The 14,217-nt window shown below is 40.1% G+C and overlaps 1 pseudogene; it reads right to left on the bottom strand.

The window, feature by feature from the left end:
* Positions 1-370: 370 nt before the first annotated feature.
* LOC134496310 (small ribosomal subunit protein uS11-like) overlaps positions 371-14,217 on the bottom strand; it is a 63,399-nt pseudogene continuing 49,552 nt past the window's right edge.

Genomic DNA, 14,217 nt, shown 5'->3' with positions numbered 1-14,217 from the left:
CTGTTTAGTGAGCAACTTTGTGAAAATAACAGGCATCATAGAAGTTACCCTTGGTAGAAACTGGCCTTATGGGTAGGTGCAGGGACTTTTGTGCTAAAATCATCAGGGTTAATGGGAGGGGACTCCTCTATTGCCTAAAGTCTGGCTATGCTCAAACTTTAACATTCTAGAGTTCCTTTGAAAAAGAGGAAGAAGTTTCAATCCTGGTTGAGGACAGACATCCCTAGAGAAAGCCTTCAGGCTGCAGTAAAATCTTAACATTTTAGTTTCAGGTTGTTTTTTCAGTGATGCATACAGGGGACCATGAAATATTTGCTTTTCAGGGCAATTTTGGTAAGAATGAAAAGCTTTAATGTTGAACAGCCACTGTTTACAGACAATGACCATGGTTACTATGTTCACTATGAGTGCTGTCTGAAGGATTTCAGATGACATCCTCAGTGTTCAACCTTCATGCTAGAGTGAATCAGACCCTGAAGAACTAACTGGGCTCCAGGTTCTGGTTTCTTTATTCTATTCCAACCTGTAGTCTTCAGTTATATGTGAAGTGCAGCGATTCCCAGTTCTTTGCATCTCTGTGCTATATCCTGGGGGGCAAGGATAGCAGCATAAGGAGAAGACTCATCCCTGTCAGCCTTGACTTTCATGCCACCAGTTACCTGGCAGGTGGTTTCCTTGTCAGACAGATCATTTACATGGGCAAATATATTATTAAAGGAGGTAAAGATGTGGCAGACAAAATACATCGTTTCCTTCAGCAACTTGTGGCCCCATACTTATCACTTGTTCTTCTTCCATTTCCTAACCCTTTTGTAGTGCCACTTCTGAGTTTCTCTACAGGTGGCTACAGGTTTCCCAGAAAGAGGAAGAAGAATCTTAAGGGATGGGCATGTCTAAAAACAAATGTTTATAATGGTCATAAAAAGTTGAAATTTTGAATAATTCTGAACTTATTTGAAGGTGGGAACATATAAGAATAGTTCTCCTCCTTGTTCAGAAAAAGAAAAGAAAAATAAACACACAAGAAAAAAAAGAGGCAAAAATAAAAAATAAAACACAAAGTGAATAAACAGGTAATTTACAAGCATCATAGAATTAAGCTATTTTTTTCAGATTTTTCCTTAGTTTTGATTCCAAAGAACGAGATAGTCTAGCAGCCCCAAACTGTATTATCAACCAAGCTGTCTAACTTGGATTATGGATTGGATGATATTGTCCTATGGTTGGTTAAAAACCTAATTGGAATTAATGATGAAATGAAGGAAGAAGACAGTGGCTACCCAAATCACTGAGCAAACCTGTTTACTAATATAGAAATTTTGCTCAGGTACTTTCCCACACGAAAAGGTCATCTTCAGTAGCTCTGTTGTAAATCCAGAAGAAAATCAGCACTCCTTTAATTGATTATTCTTTACATTACCACAATAAGTTATTGTTAAGTAATTATTTCTTATACAAACAATGATAGCATAAAGCATCTGATACTAATAGGAGAAAGTATTGGTCATTGACTTTAGCACTCAGTTCACATTCATTCAGGACCCATTCATTGTTGTCCTAACCTTAATGTGTACTGAATAAATGTGGATTTAATACAACGGTAAGTGATGAATACAAAAGAAATATGTTTTATTTCATATAAATACAAAAGAAATACAAAAGAAATATGTTTTATAAATATGTTTTAAAATATGTGGTTTTCTCATATGCAGAGAAGAACGAAGATCAAATTTCAAAAGAAATATATGGAGAATGAATGGGTTGAAAGTAAGGTGAAGGCTGAGAAAATCGTGGTTGATCTCTCTTCAAACAGAGAGAGGGGAGAAAGAACAAAAGGCATTGTATGAAGGAGTGTATGGACATGGTGAAACAAGGATGGCTTGCAAGGATGGGAAGGTATGGAGAGGCATAGTGAATCATGATGGTGTACACTAGTTTTAGCAATATTTCCTTTAATTCCTTTGCTTTACTATTTCTTATTATTTTCTTGCACTCTGCATGTTGCTTATCCCAAAAGGAACAGTGTGATAGGTTGTGTGTGTGTGTGTGTGTGTGTGTGTTTAGAAGATACATATCAAATTGCTTTTTTCTTCATTTACGGTCAAAGACCAAAAAGACGAAAGGAGATCGGTGATGGTAATTGAAAACTATTAAAAATAACCATACAGCCTCCACAAGGGTAAGGGTAAAGCCTAATGGCCAGAGCAATCAAGCAGAATCATTAGATTCAATTTAATTCTCCATTTAAATAATTTTTTAGATGTAGCATCATCCTTCTAATTTGTAAGTTCATCTTAGTTATTTTGAAGGTGTAATACACCACTGGTTATTTTGTGCTTTAATCTTCCCTCATCAGCTCCTTTCATAAAGCAGTGGGTTTTCTCCAAAAAGAGAAAAGCAAGCAGGGGTGGGAGTGGGGCAGCAGGGAATATGTGAGCAATCCATAAGCAATCCAGCTCTATTCAGATGCATAACCATAATTGCCCTCAGAAGGCATATCACATCACTTGCACATCAAAAGATGTGTCTGACAACTTCAATGAGGCTCTTAGGATCACTGTGAAACAGATGGGGTTGTGACATTAGTACACTTCTGCCTTCACACCAGTGTGTTCAGAAAATGAATGCTACATACAGATTTCCATTCTGATTTCCTCCTGACTTGCCAAGGTTCTTCTGACATTTTATTCCTTTACATTTGAATATATAAAATAGATAACAAATGTATTTTATTAATAGTAACCATGCTGAAATCCATATATAAACACATATAGCTCATATAATTTGACTTAGTTATAAATTAATTTTCACTTTCAGCAAGAGTTCTTCTGCAGCTTGAAATGTTAAGTGGGACCCTGAAATCCACCACAGTGAAATATCTGTCCAAATGCAGATGTTTCCGAGATGATTGGGATCATCTGGTTGAGGGAGTAACCATAAGAAAAGATAAACATAAAATATCTAACTCACCTGGCATATATTGACCTGGCAACCTATTTAACCTACTGGGCTAAACTAAAAGGTTCCCTCTCCTCACTCCCATAGTTTTTGAGAAGACTCTCCTAGGTGGATTTGAATGGTAAAGCTGCCCTCATTCCATGCACAAAATGGCTTCCTTAAAGGGGGAAACTCTTAGGTGTCTCTTTTTGGGAGTTCAGTTAATGCTGCCAATTTCTTAACAGAGGGCTTGCTAAGGCACAGGTGAGAGAGGAATAGTACTGCTGGGACTGGGAGTCATGGGGTGGCTGCCTGGGATGAACTGGTATCATATTGTATACTTTAGGCCTGGGGCAAATGCCCCACCCACCACTTCAGAGAGCTCTAAGCTTGGGTGATGCCAATATGCAAGTTGTGGGGCTGTCCTTCCCCAGACAATAGACGGAGGGTATATGCTAGCACTGTACATCAGTTGGTGCTAGTCAGATATTAAAACTGCAGAACTCATGCTTAAACAATCCCAAAATGACACTCATGATTGCACATTGGGAAGGGGGAGGAGTGGATCACTGTGGCTGGTTTTGGCCCTGACCTACTCACAAGTCCATGTAGTCTTCAGATGTTGAAACGTGTGGAGCCTACTGATGCAATTCCATTCTCAGAGATCTATTTTAGTTTGAATGTCTCAGAAAAGGCAATTCATCCTGTAGGATTTCATGGGGGCTACACTGAATCAGAAAGACTTTTTAGCAACCTGCTCTAACTTAGGCTGATTCTGAAAGATGGTTCTACCATTTTGCATTGGGTATGTTGCTGCTTCCATGTATAGAGAAAAATCCAGCACATAGAAAACCCATCCAGATGCTCCTGACACATAGATTGTGAATGATCATTGAGACAAGGAATGGATGCAGTGCTTTTTTAATGATTTCCTTTTAATTTTTTTCTAACTGCAGCAGTACAGATGCCATAGCTCATCTATGAATCCAATAGCTCAGAATTATATTTTGACAAAGGGAGAAGTTGCCATGAATTGGAAATCCTGAACAGCCCCTCTCATATCCAGTAATCTTGTGTTCACAGGATGAGAGTTGCTTACAAACAGGTTGGCTTGTGATAGAATTCATTGAGTTGATGCAAAAACAGATGGATAATCACCATAGCAACCTAATAACACACCAGGAAAAAAAAGCTTTCAAACAGATGCCATGAGTGGGATTCATTTTCCAAAGACCATGCTGGCAATAGCTTAAGCATTTTCCCTTCTAGAAAAACTCCATTATGTGCATGGAATGCTAATTCTAAGAAATATCTGTATTGGTGTGTAGGAGGGAAGAAAGAATTCAGACCCACCACTTATATCTCATTGTATTCTGCTGATTACCTCTGCTGGTGCCTTGTCATGCTTTTCAATTGTATGTATTTGGATAATTATACACTGTAGTGTGACCTTAACAAAAGGTATTGATGTCAATTTCCCCCCACTCAACTTACTCATACATTTTTGTCTTGAGGTCCATGCTTTGATACAACCATTCATTCTTCTGCCAACAGAAGGCTTTTTTTTTTTAAAGCCACAGAAACAACAGTTAACAATATGAAGATTATACTGGTCTCACTGATGTGGCAAGATAGGTAGGGTAAGTAATGCAATTTTATTGTGATCCGCTGGGACTTGATCCAGGAACTCAATGTTGTTCAGATGCAAATAGCATTATAATTGGACTTTCACAATGGCACATTTCAATGTCCTTCCCTCTGTATTATTGCAAGGGAGATATTAAAATATTCTTCTAATTTTATGCCTCTGCTCTTGTGATATGAAGAAAGTTGAAACTATCACAGTATGTTACTACACTTCCGTTTTTATTTAGGTTTACACCAAAATTTAGTTCTTTCTTTTCTCACAACAATTACAGGACAGTCAGATGATTACTATGTAATCATTACTATTTTCCTTCTAGCTGACAAAAACTCCAAGGTCACCTATAATGTCTCTAAGCTTTGCTACTTAGCTTCAATGATGTGGCAGAATATATTTGCTAAAGATCAAATTCCACTCATTGTCTGTTTTTGTATTTCTCTGTACATTTGTTTGTCGTCTGTTTTGCTGGCTTCTTGCTATAATAAAGCTTTTTGTTTTTGTTCGTTAATAGAAGTATAACTATCGGCCAACTGCTTTATGTGCCCTTTCATGTACAGCAAAGAAAGGTTTAGGTGCGAAAGAGGAGAGAGACAGAATTGAAGAAGGCAGCAGGAAGTGCAAGGAGTTAACCAAGGCTGTCCAAAGGGTAAGCAAGAGGACATTTCTCCTTACCATGCAAAGATTTCTCAACAAAAGCTATATTTCCCTTTCCTATACATCTTTACAAGGTGAGAGTATTTATGTAACTATTTTTTAAATTTTCTTTTGCTAGTAAAGGAGAAAGAAGAAATTGTACAGTCAAAATAAGGAAAAGGTAGATAGTATATGTGGTTGAAAGATGCCTAATTAAAACAAAAAACAAAAACTGCCAAAAGGATTATAAATGATTTATTTCAGAAGGCATATGCAAATCCAACCACTTTTTGTACTAGCTGTCCTTCACTAAGCAATATAGAATTGTGGTACTTTTGAAAAAAGGGATTTAATTAGTGCAGTTAATAGGCTAACAGCCATTATGAAGCCCGTACTCTCATGACTATACATAATCTGCTAATTTGATTTTTGCTCATCGAGGAAAGGACTTTCAATATGTTAAGAAATTAAACATTTACTGTTACATACATATTTATTATGCTGGTCTTTTTCCTCCTTATATGTAGGGACCAACAGCAGGGTGCACACATTTATCCATAAATTTATCCATAATATGTTAAACCACTAAGGGGAAACCATGCATCCTTGTCTTACTCCTTTCTCAATGTTGAACTGTTTACTAAGCATTCCTTTTATTGTCATATATGCTTTACTTTCATCATACCACTCTTACTGCTTTCAGCAACCAACATTCAGCTCCTGTATTTGTACAAAACATTCCATAATTCAAGCCTACCCACTTTGGCAAACACTTATATCATTAGATGTATATAAAACTTTCTATCTCACATCCTACGTTCTTCAATGACTTGCTAAAGAGCAAAAATTTGGTCTGTATATATTCTAGCCCAAAATAAAGCAATACTATACTGACTGTTACCTCCTATATAATTTTGCCACACAGCCAGCCATGTCTGTAACAAAACGGCAACACATTATGATTTTATCACACAAACACTGCAATTATGCACTTTCATCAGAACTCTTGATCCAAGTATACAGTTGTGATATCTGTGTGATTAATGAAGTCTAGGTCAGTGATACACAATAAAGTTTGCCTGACATTTGCATAATCACATGTGCCATCACTTGCCCTCCCTGTGGATACCCACATAAGGACCACGCTTAACAAACTAATCCCGCATAGTTAAATTTGGAAAGAGCTATTGTTCCTGATTCATCCTTTCTTCCTCATTCTTGGGCGCTGTTACATTGTGGAATACCAGATCAACTATTGCCACAACAGGATTTGCAGCTTTTACTACTTGCTTGAGTAGAAGACATCTAGAATATGCTCAACTGTATTCCACAACTTTAGCAGTAAGAGTTCTGTAACTCAGTGATGTTATTTCTAAATCAGCACAAGTTCATAGGCCAAGTTCCTACCCGCTAGGCTAAAACAGGTTTGGATAGTTAATAACTTAGTATGATATATGGATCCAGCTATTTTAGCATGTTGTGTGAATGTTAAGCCACAATATTGTTTGCATATAGAAATAATAGTTGGTTAACCAGAGCCAACTTGTTTTCTACACACATATATCCTGGTTATTATTATGCAGAAAGTTTTCTGCTGGCACTCACATCTTTTTGCATTTTATTAAATCATTTGAAATACAAGCAAACTGATCCATGATTATATAAGCCAATTGTCACCATCTGGTATACTCAGTTAGTGCAAGTGATAGTTGCTTATAGCAGCTCGACTAAAACCTTAGTCCACATCATTAAGCTCAAAGGGAACAATAGGTATATCACTCTAAGCCAGAGGTTAATGGACTGAATCATTATGTCATGCAATGCAGGACAGGTAAACAGAAGTGTGTCAGTTTGGAGATTAACGTTGTTATAAAATGCAAAATGATGACCTAACTTTAACCTGCTCTCAAAAATTGCTGTAAAACATTTTTCACGTCCATTTTCTTACTGTTCTAATACCTGTGCACATTTAAATAAATAAAAGCACATGGATACGATATTGCTTTTCCAAAGTTGGCCAGTTTCAATTACTTGGGAATAAGCTTTATAGAGCACAGAGGGACTTCCTTCCATAGAGAAAGTTACTGGGTTGTGCTGCACGTGTAGTTTATGGGTAAACCCAAATGATGCTAATATCTTATGTCAAACAAGGAAACCATTAACAACCAAAAAAACCATTGACAACAAAAAGAATTCTTAATTTAGTTTCCAAGTTTGAGCAGCAAATCTGACAAAGTTAAATTGTAGGCTTTTTTAAAAGTTCCTTATTGAGGAATAACAGGCAAGTGCAGGGAGAAGGAAAGAACATAATATCCTCCTTGTCAAGTTCCTGGCAAGGAACAAAAGAAGTAATTGGTGATTTCCTAAGTATGTGAAAACAAGGGCAACTTGCATGTAGCCATTAGCAACCTATTGTTTAAGATTGCTACTTGGCTGCAATCTCTAATTTAGAAAGAGCAACATGGATGGCTAACACTAATTAATTCATCATGGGTAAGGAGTGTTGTATTTTGCAGCCAGAGCTGATCCATGACCTTCTGCTGGCACTTGGGAGAAACTTCTGAGAGGAACAAGCTAAATGCGGGGCCTGGCCAGGGCAGGCTGCCTCACACAAAATTCTGTCACCACAGTTCTCTCCCTGCCTTACCTAAAGAATGCCCACTGCCCACTCATCCAAATGATGGATGCAGAGATCCTGCCACTTGTATCGTCACAGTACAGCATATGTGTGATGACTGTGGCAATATACAGTCTGTGTTATTGTTTCTCTCCCAGACTACAGAGTCCAGCCCTGGATTAACCATTAAGCAAAATAAGCACATGCTTAGGGCACTAAGAGAATGGGGGAATCCGAGAGTTTTCTCCCTTAGCTATCATGCCCATAACTCTTTCACTGTTAAGTCATGCTTGACTACTTTCGGCCCTTGTTGTTGTTTATTCATTTAGTCGCTTCTGACTCTTCGTGACCTCATGGACCAGCCCACACCAGAGCTTCCTGTTGGTCGTCAACACCCCCAGCTCCCCCAGGGACAAGTCCGTCACCTCTAGAATATCATCTATCCACCTTGCCCTTGGTCGGCCCCTCTTCCTTTTGCCCTCCACTCTCCCTAGCATCAGCATCTTCTCCAGGGTGTCCTGTCTTCTCATTATGTGGCCAAAGTATTTCAGTTTTGCCTTTAATATCATTCCCTCAAGTGAGCAGTCTGGCTTTATTTCCTGGAGGATGGACTGGTTTGATCTTCTTGCAGTCCAAGGCACTCTCAGAATTTTCCTCCAACACCACAGTTCAAAAGCATCTATCTTCCTTCTCTCAGCCTTCCTTATGGTCCAGCTCTCACAGCCATATGTTACTACGGGGAACACCATTGCTTTAACTATGCGGACCTTTGTTGTCAGTGTGATGTCTCTGCTCTTAACTATTTTATCGAGATTTGTCATTACTCTTCTCCCAAGGATTAAGCGTCTTCTGATTTCCTGACTGCAGTCAGCATGAGCCAGGGCAAATTTGAACTGAGATCATTCTATCATTTTTTGGATTGTATCCAAGCACTGCTTTAGCCACTTGACTATTAATTATGAAGGCTACTCCATTTCTTCTGTGGTCCTCTTGTCCACAGTAGTAGATCTGGTGGTCATTTGATGTGAAGTGGTCCATTCCAGTCCATTTCAGTTCACTGATGCCAAAATGTCTATCTTTAATCTTGACATCTCACCAATGGCCACATCCAATTTGCCCTGGCTCATAGATCTGACATTCCAGGTTCCAATGGTGTGTTGATCCTTAGAACATTGGATTTGCCGTTCACCACTAGCACCGTCGGCCGCTAGCCGTCCTTTCGGCTTTGAGCTAGCTGCATCATCACATCTGGGGCTAGTTGAACTCATCCTCTATTCCTCCCCAGTAGCATTTTGACCATCTTCCTACCTGGGGGTCTCATCTTCCGATGGTATACCGACATATCTCTGGTTGTACTGATCCATTTAGTTTTAATGTCTTCTCAGTTAACCAGTGGAGGGGCCGAGAGGCACCATTGTTGGGCTGTGTTTAGGACATCAGTTGGCCTTAATCTGGCCCTGATGTAGGGCCGACTTTCCTGTAATGTATTGGGAAAAGATGACTGGGCAAACCACCAGATGTATGGTGACTCATTAAGTGTTCGTGACTGTTTCTTAGTGATCTTGATAGCAGCCTGAAAAACTCTAAATTGGATTGCTACCTTTGGGAAACCAGCTGGATTGACTAGGAAGTGTGACCAGGAAGGTCCAATTATTTTAAGTATAATGTGGCTTTTGACAAAAGGTTTTCAATGTGCATTTCAGGAAAAAAATAGCCTTCTTCAAGCCTTACAGAATCAAGAGTAATAACTATGCGATCATTGTTGATAAACAAAGTAAGCTTGCTTGAGTTGTAGCCAACCAAATATGCTTCTATGCCCCAAGGTGTTCCTCCTGCAGACATCTGTGTGCCCTGAGCACACAGAAGCATACAGGAGATTGTTATCATCTGAGTGAGGTTTTGTAGGGCCAGGGTTTATTAGGAGTAGGCATAGTGATTTTTGTTTGGGCCACACAATAAAGCTAATAATGCAACAATCAGATCAATAACTCTTCAGCATTAAAATCAAATGAAATACATTCATAAAGCAACAAGAAAGCTTGTGCCTTGGCAAAATGGTTTGCATCGTGTTTTTAAATCAACTGGTATTTCAGATCAAATGAAAGTGCATTGATACTTATGTTTCAGAAACAGCATTTCCCACCTGAAAATCTATTTTTATCATCCCCCCCCCACCCCAATTTTCTATAAACTGGGCATTTTAATCTGGGCAAGCAGTGAAACAATCTGCCAGCTGTGAAGTTGTGAAATACCTTAGCCCCAGGAGTGACTGGGAATCAAACATATGGAGATGCAAGCAATTAACTGCTGGCTACAACCAGAACTTCCACATGAAATACTTCATGTCCTAGAGAAAATTTCATTCCTCCAAATAGGTCCAAAGTTTTGTAATCTGTAAATCATATGGGATGGTTGGAGTTACTATTAGTGAGTACTACCTTCTAAATTTTTTTATCAACTGAAAGACCATCTAGGATGTATCTCTTTAGTACCTACTTCTATTACTTTATCCATGTTGTACTTTAATGGCATGTTGGAAAGAGCTTCTCTTTTTACACAAAGTAGAACTCTAGGTCCATGCAGTCAAGAAAGCTCAGATGATGACATAGGCATGTCAGAAGATAAGGGCTGCTGGAAGAAGCTGTGGCATGACCAGGTTAAGGTCCACCACAGCTGGTACTTTTTGCCACAACAGCCTTCCTTTCTTTATCTTGTGTCATTGTAAACATTCTGTATTCAGAGCATAGCTGAATTTTTAGAGCATTATATATATATACACACACACACACACACATACAGCATACATACATACCTAAATGTCAGCATTTATCCACTCTTATTGCATCTGCAGAATGCCACCTGACAGCCCTGTTTAAGATCACCTGATCTCTTTTAGGGAAGGTGGATCTAGAAACCCACCTACAGGGCCGAGCTGAGGAGTTTTCTGGGCATCTGAAGGATAAAATCACTCAGATTCATTCCAAGTTGGATGCCAGGTGTGGAGCGGGGTCTGGGGAGATGCCTGGGGAGCGTACTTGCCTGGTTATCTGGGAACAGTTTGATCCTGTTGGGCCCGAGGTAGTGGACAGGGTTCTTGGGTCTGTAAATGCCATCACTTGCCAACTAGATCCCTGTCCCTCCTGGCTGGTGAAGGCAGCTCGGAAGGTGACATGTGGGTGGCAGCCTTTAAAAAGGCGCTGGTGTGCCCCCTTCTCAAGAAACCATCACTGGACCCCACTATTCTAGACAATTTTTGTTCAGTCTTCCACCTCCCCTTTTTAGGGAAGGTGGTTAAGAAAGTGGAAGCGTTGCAGCTCCAGAGGGTCCTGGATGAAATGGATTATCTGGACCCTTTTCAGTTGGGTTTCAGGCCCGGCTGTGGGATGGAAACAGCTTTGGTCACGCTTATGGATGATCTCTGCCGAGAACAGGATGGGGGTAGTGCATCCATCCTTGCTCTTCTTGACCTTTCAGTGGCTTTTGATACCATTGACCATGGTATCCTTTTGGGTTGGCTCAGGGAGTTGGGGGTGGGTGGCATAGTTTTGTGCTGGTTCACCTCCTTCCTCCAGGGTGGGTCCCAATCGGTGTTGATAGGGACTGAGAGATGCAGGTGGGGTGCCTCAGGGTTTGGTGCTCTCTCCACTCCTTTTTAACACCTACATGAAACCGCTAGGTGAGATCATCTGCTGCCATGGGGTGAGGTAACATCAATATGCTGATGACACTCAAACACTCCATCCTGGGTGACATAAGTAATGCTGTTGCCACCCTTTTGCAGTGCCTGGAGGCTGTAAGTGTCTGGATGGGGAACAACAGGCTTCATCTGAACCCTGGCAAGATAGAATGGCTGCGGGTTGGGGGCTCCCAGGTATCCAGGAACTTACCATCTTTGGTTCTGGATGGGGTTGCACTGCCCCAGACAGACCTGGTGCAGAACCTGGGGGTTCTCCTGGACTCACGACTCCTGCTCAAAGAGCAGGTGGCAGTCGTGGCCAGGGGAGCCTTTGCACAACTTCATGTTGTGCGCTAGCTACACTCTTTCCTGGATCAGGAGTGCCTCTGAATGGTCACTCATGCCCTGCTCATCTCTTGCATAGACTACTGCAATGCGCTCTACATGGGGCTATCCTTGGAGAGTATCTGGAAGCTACAGCTGGTCCAAAATGTGGCCACGCGAGCAGTCTTAGGAGCCCCTAGAAGGGCACATATAACACCGTTGTTGTGCGAGCTGCATTGGGTGCCGGTTTGCTTCTGGATCCAATTCAAGGTGTTGGTTATCACCTTTAAAGCCCTACATGGCATGGGTCCAGGTTACCTGAGGGACCATCTCATCCCCCTTACATCAACCAGTCCCACCCAGTCAGGCAGAGAGGGCATGTTACGGACCCTGTCCATGAGGGATTGCCGATTGGCAGGGTCCAGGAAGAGGGCCTTCTCTGTCGTGGCACCCGCCCTTTGGAACAAGCTACCCCTGGGGATAAGACAGGCCCCCACTCTCCCAGCCTTTCGGAAGGGAGTATAAACATGGTTATGCCACCTGGCCTGGGATTGGAGGGGGGACAGCTATTCATGGGGGTGGTTGGCTCCATGTGGGTTCCAAGGTTAAGATCTTCCCATCTTCAATTTTACATTCTATATCTTATATTTTATATCTTGTATTTGTATTTTTATGTATTTATATTGAATTGTTTTAGTGATTTGCCATTTTTTTTATTTGTAAGCTGCCCAGAGTCGTACGCAAGATGGGCAGCAGAGAAATTTAATTAATTAATTAATCTATCTTAGTTTACAGTGGCACCATTCAATGTCCTTCTTATACTCTCATACTCATAACAATACCCTTTTATCTTTGCATATCAATCTTGCTTTTACCACATCCAAACACATTCCTCTTGACCCACAGTGTTCATTTTTCCTTCATAGATTGGGTTCACTTTATTCTTTCTATATAACCAAACTACCTCATATTTTTCTTTCAGATTTGTCACTCACTTTTGAATTCAGTCTGCATTAATTCAACACCTATTCATTCATGACCCTATCTCCTGTTGTTTTACTACATACACTTAAGTACTTATAAGCAATTGGGTATTAGAACTTTCAGTCAAAACATGGTAACATAGGATACCTCCTCTCAGGGCATATTTCAGAGGTAATGTATATGGGGAAACTTCATCTATTGGAGTGATAGGTTGAGGCTTGGGAACTGATAGATATGTGGAAATTTAAAGGGAATCAGTTTACAACCTATTTTAAATTATTTAATAAAAGTTGTTTCGATGTTCAATGTTTATTTAAATTTTAACAAAGTGACTGTGCTGTCCTGTATCTTCCCCACATTCCACCACTCATGTTACCTCATATATAAAGAAACAGAGGAGAAAAACAAAATAATTTTCAGATAAGGAAATGGTTTGGTGTTGGCAAAAAACCAGGAGGTCCTTGGGTTAATGGGTGTATACCCTGAACCAAGCTAATACTATGTTTAACCACTGCATTAACTTTTAGTATAAAAAAATAGCAAGATGCACAGCATGGCACAAACTGGATCTGGGAATATTCAAGGGGGTGCAGAGAGATACTGAGGAGTTCACAGGAAGGGCAGCATTTCACTGATAAGCTAGTTTCTCACACATCTTGTTTAGTGCATGGTTAAAAAAACTTTACAAACCAGCCCCGTGGCACAGACGTGCCATGGCAGAACACAGCATACATACCTGTTGTCCATCACAGACAGCATTGCGTGTCTGTTTCTGTAAGTATTTACCTTTAATAAAATTGCGACAATCATACTGGCTGTCAGCCCCTCTTTCTTGGGAATCCCTAATGATATAACAGTTTTGCTTTATCCAAGACCGCCCTCTTGAGGGTGTCCAGGGAAAACAATGGGGCTACATTTTAATTTTGAGGAAAGAAATTACTGTCCTTGTCACTTCTTGCCACAATTTGGTCAAAGACATTCCTAGAGAGATTTGGAAAACTACACCCTGCCCATAGTTTTTGCATTCATTCTTGCTACCTTTTCTTTTGTACAGGGGAATAATAATGACATTTGAAGCCAGAGATATAACCTTTGTACGCATCTTAAAGACGTTGACAACCACTTCATAAACTGAACCACATACAAAGTTAGCATTTCTCCATTTACACCACCTATACCTGCAGTCAACATTTTTCAACATTCTTACAGCATTTATGACTTTCTTTTTATTATTTTTTTTCTTGGATATTACCATTTATAGCATTTGTTTCATTTCCACTCTTCAGCATAGCCTGAATCATATCATGCATACTTTCAGGCATACCTTCTAGTCTTTTCATTAATAATGAATTCCACACCTTCACTTCTTGGTATGTATTCATCTATTTACTCCACAAGATC

The sequence above is a fragment of the Candoia aspera genome, chromosome 4, assembly GCF_035149785.1.
Source record: "Candoia aspera isolate rCanAsp1 chromosome 4, rCanAsp1.hap2, whole genome shotgun sequence".
NCBI classification, from domain to species: domain Eukaryota; kingdom Metazoa; phylum Chordata; class Lepidosauria; order Squamata; family Boidae; genus Candoia; species Candoia aspera.
This window is presented reverse-complemented; position numbering and strand designations above follow the sequence as displayed.